The 11607-nt window shown below is 42.3% G+C and overlaps 1 long non-coding RNA gene across 2 annotated transcripts in view; it reads left to right on the plus strand.

Annotated features, from left to right (window-relative positions):
- LOC121916674 overlaps positions 1–11568 on the plus strand; it is a 16157-nt gene extending 4589 nt beyond the window's left edge. The window contains exons 1-5 of one of the 2 annotated variants that reach the window (XR_006100897.1): positions 1068–1111; positions 1813–1961; positions 5734–5918; positions 8917–9496; positions 10213–11568. This is a non-coding gene — a long non-coding RNA (uncharacterized LOC121916674). Of the gene's footprint in view, positions 1–1067; positions 1112–1812; positions 1962–5733; positions 5919–8916; positions 9497–10212 lie in introns of those variants that run through there. The other variant, XR_006100896.1, reaches the window with a different exon arrangement.
- The last annotated feature ends 39 nt before the right edge of the window (positions 11569–11607 follow it).

Genomic DNA, 11607 nt, shown 5'->3' on the forward strand with positions numbered 1-11607 from the left:
CTGCACTTCAAGAGGGATTTGGGATGGGGGAAATCCCCTCAGATCTGCAGAATTTTCCATGCAAAAAAGCCTTTTGCATTTATCAACTGATTCAAGAGATCTTGGTTCTGGCATGAGATTGAGATAAATGTACCTATGTCTGTCTGTCTATCTTCTCTTGCTCTCTCTTCCTCTCAGAGGTGGGGGGTTTGCATGTAATTTGGACAAATTATAAACAGCATTCGCACAGACGCCTCAGTCACTAAAAGTACAAATTGGCCGCCTACTTTGAAGTGAAAGCTAAGATTTTTCACTGGGACGGTCTCAAAATCTGCACGCACCCAAACTTTGCAAAATTCTATTGTTTGCCCACCGGTGCCCGTGGCTGCAAAATAGACCCAATGGGCAAACAACAACATCTGCAATTTTTTTTTTTACGTGTGCAAATTTTGTCAAAAGAAAGGAAGAAAGAAAGTCGTGGTCATATGTTCATGAAATTTTCTCCAGTTTTGTTGCGAATCACATGAGGACAAATCTAATCAGGGTTTACAGCGCTAACTCATGCTTTTTGAACTAATACATTAGTTCAATTATAGATTTTCAGTTTCTAAAGTTTGGTGGGATGCCTGACCCTCTTCAGATGTCACAAACTACAGCTCCCAACAGACCTACTTAAAATGACTAGTGCTTAGGAATGTTGGGCGATTTCATCCAAAGCATTTAGAAGGTGCAAAATTGCATATCTCTGGTGTAGATAATAAAATGCATGGAAACGTGTGTGGGAGACTCCATGTGGCGATCTTACTGTGCTCCTTCATATTCACATTGATCCAATTTTTATCTTGATATCATTTGATTACATCTTGGAAGCTGCCTTCGATGTGTGAAAATGCAAGAAGGCAGGAGACAAATTGAAAAAATAAATAAATGCAACAACACTGATGTAAACAATCTTCAACCCAACAACTTTGACTTTTTTTTTGAGATGGGGTGGGAATTAAATAAAAACTATTTTTTCAAATATAGATATATATATAAATGAAAGACAATTTCGTTCTTCTGCAGCAGACATTTGCAATCATAGCTGGCAGCCTGAGTTTGGATGCATGCATGTACAGGAGATGATATAGAGGTAAGGTTTTTTCCCCCCATCCATTTTCTTCTACCTTCATTCTTCTGTCCGTTTGAGACACCAAAAAATAAATAAATTGTAGGAGGAAATGTGGGGAATGAATGCAGCAAAATATTGAGAAACAGTTTATAATACAAATACACAATAGCAGACGATCCTTGGAAATATGTATGCCTATGCATGTATTTGTTTGTTCGAAATGCTTCTAACTCCTAGGGTGCTTCTTCCATTCTCTGGAGTGCCATTATCTCACTCATAGGTAGGAAAGAAATTCCGTTCAGCACCAGAAGACTGGCTAGTGAAGGCAACCACAATCCAGTGAGACTTAATTAAAATACAGCAAGTTGGTAGACTGCCTTTCAATCACAGGCAGAGGAAGCCAGATTAGTGCAAGGGGACATGGGAATATGAGGAGATACAAAATGTAGCCTTGGAAATGATATTTGTACAGGCAAACGGATGGTTCAGACATGCACACTCTTCAACCATTAATGGTACTGGCCCCGCATGCTCCATATGCTGGATGGATTGCTTTGCATTAAAAACGAGTCACAGTCTTCTGACTTCTCTTTCTGGGGGAAAAAAAAACAAAGTTTTATTCTCTTCACTTTTACTGGAACAGAAGGGGGCTCAGCAGGATTTTCTCTGAATATGAATCCCCACTCTTAATCCCCTGTTTTTTATTTTTCCATTTTCTTCAGACAGTGCTGGGCCTAACAGGCTGTGGTAGAAAGAAAATGGTAGCCATGCCTTCAGGACAGTTGCTACAAGACCCCTTTCCCTTTAGGGAAAAAGAAAGAAACTCTCTTCCTTTCCACTATGATTTGGCAATGCTCCATGAGGCAGTGAGGTGAGCATATATGGATTATTACTGCACGACGGCCTCATTCCTACTTACAGATAAATCGCTGTGTGATCTGAATCAATGGATCGATTCGACAGTGGAGCATGGTTCTCACTACATTTGCCCTGATCGCATTTTTTCCCCTCCAAAATAACCCACTTGTGGTTCCCATTCACCAATGAATCAATTCAAAATGATTCGGTTTCAATTCGGCCGAAGGGGAAATTTGAATTGATTCCGATCCACAGGTGGTTCACATGTGTGGAGATTCGATTTATCAAAAAAGAAGCGGGGAAAATCAGCATCAAAAAGATGCAGGTTAAATGGGGCCCTCTTGGAATCACTTCAGTGATTCGGATTAAGTGGGAACCAGGGTCGTTTGAACCGGTTCAAACCGATTCACAATCCGATTGAAAAGGTAGAGGGAATGAGGCTGTAGGAAAAAATGGCTTATAGAGCAAGGACTTTACCACATGAGCTTTGTTCTTGCAGCAACTGCATCAGTAAAAAACAACCACCACCACAACAACAACAACAAAAACTGCCTTGTGCCCTATTCTGCATGCCTTTCCGTATTTTTATTTTATTTTATTTTTAACTTTTTTTAATTCACACAATTCCAGAGCTTTGCTATAGTGAAGTAAGTCAAACAATTTGAGTTCTTTATGCTGCACGTGGAAGCCGCACGGTTTGTCCACTGCCATTTTGGGCGGTCTGTACCAGGCCATAGTTAACGATAAGGATACAGGGCAAGAAAATGAAAAATTGGTTTTGTACAGTGGACCCTTGTTATACGCTAGGGTTTGGTTCCAAGATCCCCCGTGTATAACAAAACCCATGGATGCTCAAGTCCCATTAAATATAATGACATAGCAAATGGTGTCCCTTATAAAAAATGGAAAATCAAGGTAAATTTATACTTTTTTGGAACATTTTCAAACTGTGTATGCTTGAATCCGTGTATAAGAACGGCCGACTGTATATGATAACAGCTGAGAGAATAACATATGCTAGATATTGGAAGAAACCAAAGATACCAATGAAAGAGGAATGGATAGTAAAATTAATTGGGATGATGGATATGGATAAACCTACTGCTTTGTTGAAGGATAGGAAAACAAGAGAGAGAAAATGAATGGAAAAAATTGGAAGGATATTTGGAACGGATAACATAAAAACAGAAAAGATAAAAAGAAACAAGAAATAGGAAATAGGAAATAGGAAAAGGAAAATAGAGAAGGAATACAAGTTGTGTAATCATGAGTAAGAAATAAGGCATGCTATTACACGGAGTATTAATAAGCTAAGAAAGTATGATTCCAGGATTGAAATAGAAAGGATAAAAACGGGAATGGGAACAATACATAATCAACTTTAGGAAGGGAGGAAGTTTTTTGTTTAAGAAGTATGAAAATGATGAAAGAATGTGTCTGGGGGGGATGTTATTGTTTGTCTTCTATATATTAATGTTTGTTGATGGTAATGTTTTTATTTTGTTATGTCATTATTTTGTTAACTTGTGGTTTATGTTATATGTTACGTTGGATGATAGACATGATGCACATTTTATTTTAACGAATGAAATGTGAAATAAAAGAAATATTTAAAAAAGAAAAGGGAAAGAGACATCTTAACGGTTGGGGGATGCAGTAGCCATGGGCCAGAAGCAGTGACATGAGAGAAGTATCTCATGTTGGGGATATGGAATGTATATTTTTAATGCTGTAAGCCGCCCCGATTGTTTTACGTAGAGAGGCAGGATATAAATAAATTTTATTATTATTATTAGTAGTAGTAGTAGTAGTATCACCAAGACCACTTTTTCCTGATGGTTTAAAAGCCACATGTAGTAATCTCCTAAGACTCGGAGAAGTTCCCAGACGGTTGCTGTGGCACGAGTGGCAGCAATAGCTTTATTCTCATTTCAGAGAGTTGGGGTGAGATGAGGATTTTAAAACTGGTCGGGGCTGGAGACATCTCCTGTGTTAACTAACTGTTCCAAATGATGTTGGATGAGAGCTCTCCACCCACATTTCAGACCGGTTTCATGCAGAAGAGGACTCCCATCTGTATATTTGTTTGGATGGATGAACAGAGCCAATTTAGAATGTTAGGGCACCTGTTATTCCTTTCTGAAGCTAATAGCCCCACAGCTATCAGAACTTGGAAGAGCTATCAAAGCTTGCACCACAAAGGAGGAGTGTGTGTGTGTGTGTGTGTGTGAGAGAGAGAGAGAGAGAGAGAGAGAACTATAGTTTGCAATTTCAAGATGTTCACTCACCCGATTATGGGGGCGGAGGATTCCATGGCAGAAGCATAGTAAATCTGGTTTTGAGTTTTAGCCGAAACTCGAAAGGAACTAGCCATGCTGCTACTGTCTAGATTGAGAGAGGTAATAGTGTTCCCCTGTCATGCCTTGGTCAGGCCTCACCAGGAATATTGTGTCCAGTTCTGGGTACCACAATTCAAGAAGGATGTTGAGAAACTGGAGTGTGTCCAAAGGAGGACGACTAAAATGGTGAAGGGTCTGGAAACCATGCCTTATGAAGAGAGAATTAGGGAACTGACTATGTTTAGTCTGGGGAAGAGAAGGGTAAGAGAAGATGTGATAGCCTTATTTAATTTTTGAAGGGGTGTCATAGTGAGACTGAAGCAAACTTGCTTTCTGCTGCTCCAGAGAATGGGACATGGAACAATGGATGCAAGCTACAGGAAAAGAGATTCCACCCCAACATCAGGAGCAACTTCTTGACAGTAAGAGCTGTTTAATAGTGGAACACACTCTCTTGGAGTGTAGTGGAGTTTCCTTCTTTGGAGGTTTAGAATCAGGTGTTGGAACGTACAATGGGGCTAGCAGAAATATTGCCGTAATGCTTTAGGCTCGACAAACCTTTGTCAGTTACCTTCAAGAAGAAATGTACACTGGAGGGGGTGGGGGAAGCAGCAATATTCACAGCCATAAAGGTACAGAGATCCTTGCCACATGTCCTCAGATCTGTGTGACTAGTTCACTTCACAGTCACTTGACTTTCTCTGGTCCACGCTTATGGCCTCTCTGCAACTGCTAAAATATAACAAAGTATAACAAAATATTTGTACCCCAAAGTAATGCCAGGTGTGGTAACACACTTTATTGATGCAGCCTAGGAACTTATTGGCTGTTTCTAGCTGCTGCATCACACTATTGATTCATATTGTGGTCTACTCGATCCCTTTCCCCTGTAATGTTGTCAAGCCAGGTGTCACCATCCTATATCTGAACCTTTCTTTTTATTTCTCCCTGCCGAAGTTCCTTTTGTTAGTTTTGGCTCAGCTTTCTAATCTGTTAAGGTCATCTTGAATTCTGATCCTGTCCTCTGCGGTACTAGCGACCCCTTCTAGTTTGGCGTACCCATGGTTGGGTGCACATTTCAGATGTATAGATTTAGGAAGCAAAAAAAATATTCTCTCCCACTAGCAGCCTCAGAAGGTGTGGAGTGGGCATTTATACATTGCAATTTGAACCAAACAAATTTCTCTGTCATCCCTACTTCAGGCCTTCAGCAAACAAAGTTACATTCACATGCTATGGATTCTGGTTTTTATTATTGAGTTATTTTTATGATGGTGGTTGTTCTTTTCTTGATACACTTTCCACCTGTAAAGTCACAGCAGTGTTCTGATGTGTCAGCAACAGACAGACAGTGAAAATATTTGTATAGACAGGTACAGATGGCTCACCACCTGGCTTGGCAGGCTAACACTCAGCTGTCTTTCACCTTCCTTCTGCCCCCTCCAGGAAGGAAACGTCTCATCATTTCGGTGGGAAGAGGAGAAGACTAAACCTTCCAGCGACCCAATGTTTTGCATGCATTTCCATTTCTTGGCTCATTTGCAGTGGCGGTTGGCTCGGCATGCCATCCAATCAGAATCTCCACAGGTAACCTACGTCTCAAGATGGAGCCAGTCATGCTAAGCTGGGCAGTAAGTATTAGATTTTGGCTGATGCTGGAACCATGTGGATGGATAGTGGGTTTGAGCGGCTGCTGCGTTAGATATGTTCTGTGTTTATGCATGTGTTTGCTTATTCCTTGCCCTTTTATGCTTGATAGGACCTTCAAGGTATCTAATGGAGGGAGGGGGAATCCAATAAAACAATGGATCTTATCGCAAAGCCCCCAGGGACGTGATGGGGGCAGAATGAAAGGGAACAGAATGGGGACAGAATGGGGCAAAGGACGCATTTTACCACACGCCAGAATGTCGCCGATGCCGCCAGAGGTTCCCATTCCATTCCCGATCCATCCCAGAGGAAGCGATTTTCAGGAACGCTTCTGAACAGTTCCTGAAAATCGCCTCCTCTGGGACGGATCGGGAATGGAATGGGAACCTCCGGAAGCGTTCCGACGTGTGGTAAAATGCATCCCTTGCCCCAGTCAGTTCCCATCCTGCTCCCTTTTGTTCCGCCCCGATTACGTCCCAAGGGGCTGTGTGATAAACTGAAATCTAAAAATGGGAGGGCAAGGGGTTGCCCCCGAATTATTTTAAACTGGCAGCTGGCATATAAATAAATCCCAGAGCAGAAACAAGAAGCAACCATGAGAAACTCTGAGAAACCATAAGCAAACATGCTACCTGAAAAGCACTGTTCTGAACTGTTATTGAGAGAAAGAAAAACAGTCAGCTCTGGTAGGAAAGTGAATTCCACTTTTTTAGGTGCCACTATACTCTATGCTATTTCCATCTATCACGTCTTAGATCTCAGATAAACTAACTGGTGCCTTCTGTATGTTTCGGACCACAACTCCCAGCAGACCCAACTTTATTGACAATGATGGATTATAGGAAGAAGAGCCCAAAATATTGGGAGGGAATGAGGTTGCTTTTCCTCACGGAAGTGGTAGAGCTTCCCTAGATTTTTTGACAAGTTCATGTGGGAAGAGTTAGTCCTTTATACTATCTCAAGCCTGCAATGTATGGAACGTCTTTCTGTTCTCAGGCCCAAATTTTGTTTCAGGAAAGTTCTCAGGTCCACATTCTAGTGGCAGAAAGGGCAGAAAGCAAATAATGGGATGGAAATTACCAGTGTATTTTGACTTAAAGTTACTGCCAGTAACACAACCTTTGGAGAGGCATTCCAACTCTAACACTGAAAAAGCACACTCTACAAAAGCTGGGAAACCACAAAATGATGTAGAAGAGGATTGCCATTTGGTTGGTGCCCAGTTTCTAGGCATAACACATGCTGTTTGTTTGGATCATCATCTAGCCTAGCTCCCAAGCTTTCATTTTGTGTGTCATGTAATGGTGGGAGGGAGGAGAAGTATGAGGCCATATGAGCAGTTACTCTTCTTTTCAATTGTTTTGCAAAAAACAAGCCCCCCCCTTGGCCTCTGACTTGTTTAGCCAATGAGAAAGTCAAATAACTATGAACAATATTGGTACCTGTCTCCTTTCCATTTTCCGATTTCTTGCATTTACAAGTCTGCAGTAAAACCTAGTTTTTGGAAGTGTTACTAAGTTTGGTTTTATATAAATTTTGGGTGCCATGCGATCTAAATCTATGACTCCTGACTGACCCCATCGCTAGCCACCATTACCCTAAGAGCGAGCTGACCACGTAGCCAGCTGTCTTGCTAGGCTTGGTCAAAGGAAAAAGGTAGAGTTTAAACCTTTCAGCAAGCAGTTTTGGGAGTTGCCATACTAGTTTCGCAGGCTGCCCAAAGCAGGAAGACATTAGCAGAGCTTCCTCCTTTTGAGAGCCAGTGATTAAGTTAACGGCTCCACCATTGAGATATTTGTCCCCTCCTGAAAAGTGCCAGACCTCCTCTTTGTGTATCCATTGTGTAAGTTTCAGCTTTTGTTCGCCAGGCTGCCATAGCCTGAGGTTATGTTTAGGGGTATAAAAGGACCCCACTTCCAGCCCTCCTTGGGCTTGTTGAGCTTTGAGTTCCAAACCTGATACCTTGCTTGTCGAGCAGCCTGATCCAAGCTTGCGATCCTTGGGCTCTGCTGAAATCACTTGAGCGAAGCCAAGCTCACTGTCTTTCGGGCCTCTAGCTAGCTTTGCCTGCCAGAACTCAGCTCCTAGTCACCGCGGTCGCTGCTTGCTTTCCCCGTTCCCGCGGCTGTGTCTCACCATTCACCATAATAATAAATAATAATAATAATAATAATAATAATAATAAAATTTTTATTTATATGCCGCCCTTCCTCCGATCAGGGCGGCTCACAACATAATTAAAATACAAACAATTCCAATAAAAACATATTTAAAACAACCCAACATCCGTCACTTTAGAGAAGACTCCTAAGGTAAATATCCCAACAGTGCCTCTATCCTTTCTCCTTTACTCCCGAACTCACTCCTCCCTTGCTATAGTATTGAATGTGTGTGTGCGTGGGTGATCCCCTTTGTTGTGTGGCTTTAATAAATGTTTTATATTTTTATTGCAACTCATTGGCATTTTGAGTCTCTTTCTCTCTGGGGGTGGACTAGATGACCTCTGGTATACACATAGGGACCCGACCCCGCTGCGTGTGTTGTTAGGACACGCCTCTCGTAATATTTGAGCTAATTAAATTCCCCCAATTCGATCCCTCCTAACAGAGGAAAGTCTGTTTTGTGGCTCTCCTTACACAGACTGCACACAGAGCAATGGAGCCATTGGAGTGAAGGAGGAAAGCAATAAATCTGAATAAAGGATGCAATGCAATGATCAGTAGTTAAGGTTCCATGGAGTCTGTTATTTTTCATGATTTGCTTGATGTAGGCTTAGTGAGAAATTTCCAGGAAAAAAAAGAATCAAAATCACATTTTGATAGAGACAGCTAGGGTTCATCCACTACCTGATGTTGGAGGAAAAGCACCATCCCCATTATTGCCACCTTCTGCCCACCCCACCTTGTCTTCTAAACTTGCCTGCCCAGCATCACCTTGTTTTATCTCTCTATCTCTCTCCTCTTGCTCCTTGTCTTGCAGTAGCCAACAACCCTACTGCCTTTGCCTGCTTGTTTGCCTGCTCATTGAAAGAAGTGAAGCAAGGTGTCATGGACTGCCCTGGGCCTGACAGAGGCACAGTCAGAGGATTCAGACTCTGAAGACATGGAGGAGGCTGAGACAGGGGCTGATCTGGGGCTACCTGGATCAGGAGTCTCAGAGGAGGCTCAGGAAGCTGCAGAGGGAGAAACAGACTCTGTGGACTCTAGGCTGCAGGTGCTAGGACCTGTTGAGCGAAAGCAGGTCAAGGAGTCTTTGAGGTGTTCTTCCAGGCTAGAAGCCAAGAGGAGAGCTAATCGGCTTCAGCTAAAAGAAGCAGAGGCCTTTGAAAAGACCTCAAGCTGCAGAAGTTCTTTGCAGCCGACAACCAGTCTTGCAGCCTTGTTCCTGCGTTCCTTGCTCTTTGATTCATGGCTCTTGTTATCTGACCCCTGGACTTGCCTTGTGACTATGCTCTTGCCTCCGCCCTTTGCTGTGACTAACTGACTGGTATTGTGTGACCTTCAGACCAGACTCTGAACAATTCCTTGTGTATTCTCCTCCTGTGCTGCTCTCAGTAGAGGTAAGCAGGACACAAGGTGGGAAGAAAACTGGATTGTAGGTGCAGCTGCAAGGGAGAGAATCATGGCACAGTGTCTAGGTGAACTGAGAGGGAGGGAAAAGAGAATGTACAGTAAGTGGGTGCATAGTGGAAAATACATAAGGTGTGGCAGCATGAGTTGAGAGGAAAAAAGGGTGGGGAAAGAAGGAATGGAGTGTGAGATGTGCAAGTAGTGGGACACATGAGAGAAGCATGGTGTGAGGCAACGGAAGTGGTGGAGAGAAATGTATGGTAAAGGTGTAAAGGGAGAAAGGATGGGAAGGCGAGTGAGGAGTTTTGTGGAAGGTGCAGTCAAAGGAGGAGGAGTGGCACAAATTGAGACAAGAAAGGAGGGTAAGGGAGAGAAGAAAGTGGCAAAACACAAGAGGAAAGGGACAGAGGGATGGCAAAGGACCAAGATGAGGCAAGGAAGGAAGGAAGGTGCTGTGGAAGGGTGCAAGGATTAATAAAAGTAAGTGCAAGGTGAGGCAAATTGCAAGAGGACAGTGTTATAATGTAATGCTATAGGGAGTTTGTAATGTTAAAAAGAGAACTGTGCGAATAGTACAAGAACCTGACTAGGACATAAACTTCTCAGTTTTCCAGGGGTGGGTGGGAATGGGGCTAAACCTGGGCAAGGAGGGGCATGCATATTTGTTTACATTTATGTGTGTATATATTTCTCTTTCTATCTCTAGAAACCATCCTTCATCAATAGATCCTACAGGATTCAAAGCCACATTAATATAACAGATACTCAACAAAAATATTGCATTTGTTAGAATATTATGATGGTTTATACACTAGCCTATCATCCATAGGCCTGTGCGATCTCCCATCCAAGTTGATGCCCAAGATTAAAAAAATCAACTCTGTTTATGGATTGAAATAAATTTATTATAGCTAACCAGTGGAAGCCCTGAAGGGCAGGTGCCAAACAAAGCACAAAGCAGAAGAAATGTCTTCAAGGTATGTACTTCTAGGATTCTTCCACACTAAATGTATTTCTTCTGATGGGTGCCGCCTGGCATCTCCAAAACGATCTCTTTATGTCCATGTAGAACAACCATGTGAATGAGTCTGGCTTGCCCTATGTTTGACTGCAGAAAGGTCTTTATTCTATGAAGGCATGTTCCTTTCTGAGGAACATGATGAAATCAATATTGTAAGGGTGAATTTGATCAGCTTTGTCAATTCTGGTAGTAGAACCCGCAGACATGTGCCTTGTGTCACTCAGAAGATCAACCACATCCTGAAGAGCTGAAACTTTTATAATAATAATAATAATAATAATGCATTTTATTTATAGCCTGCTTCTCCTTGCTGATCGAGACAGGTTACAACAAACAAAATAACATCCTTCAACTTTCTTCTCCCTTGCAATATCCAACAGCACATCACGATAAAACTATCATCTAGAAGAATCCATGTTCGTCGTATAAAAGTCTGCAGTGGATGTGCTACCAATCTCTCCAGTGACAAACTTTTCAGTTTTGCTCATATGGTTTCAATGCATCTGAGGCAAAGCAATTGTATAAACTGCTGCTGACATTAACAATCTCATCATAAAATATTTTTCCTGCTGAATCCCTCAGGAGGCTCAAACTGGTGGGGCTCGCAACTAGGACCAACGTGTCATGGAGGTTTTCTGTGCCTAAGGAGGGTAGGGTTTCCTAAATCTAAGTCATTATGGTCTTTGTCCAGAACTCCCCAAAGTTGTTCCTCAGCTGCTTTATACTCTCCTTGGCAGACACCAAAAGACATTCTCCTTGCTGGGACTGTCAGTTACTTGCTTGAAGCAATGTATTTGGTGTGTCCAAATGGCCAAACGCAAGCATCAAGAGCTACAGCATGAAGAAAGAAGCACATCTCTGCAAGCTTTGCACATATCCGTCAGCTTTCCAACCAGCATTTTCCCTTTCCTCACATGCCACATCCTCAAAGAAATCAATGCGCTCTCTGTAATTAAGAGCAACTGATTGCAACTGACAGTCTATCTTGTATGTTCTCCTCTCCACCTTGTATTTTTAGAAAACCTGGCAAGACATTTGGGTGAACCCCTGACAAAAGTAATAAGGTCAACTATGAAGTCG

Source organism: Sceloporus undulatus, chromosome 10 (genome assembly GCF_019175285.1).
Source record: "Sceloporus undulatus isolate JIND9_A2432 ecotype Alabama chromosome 10, SceUnd_v1.1, whole genome shotgun sequence".
In the NCBI taxonomy this organism is placed as follows: domain Eukaryota; kingdom Metazoa; phylum Chordata; class Lepidosauria; order Squamata; family Phrynosomatidae; genus Sceloporus; species Sceloporus undulatus.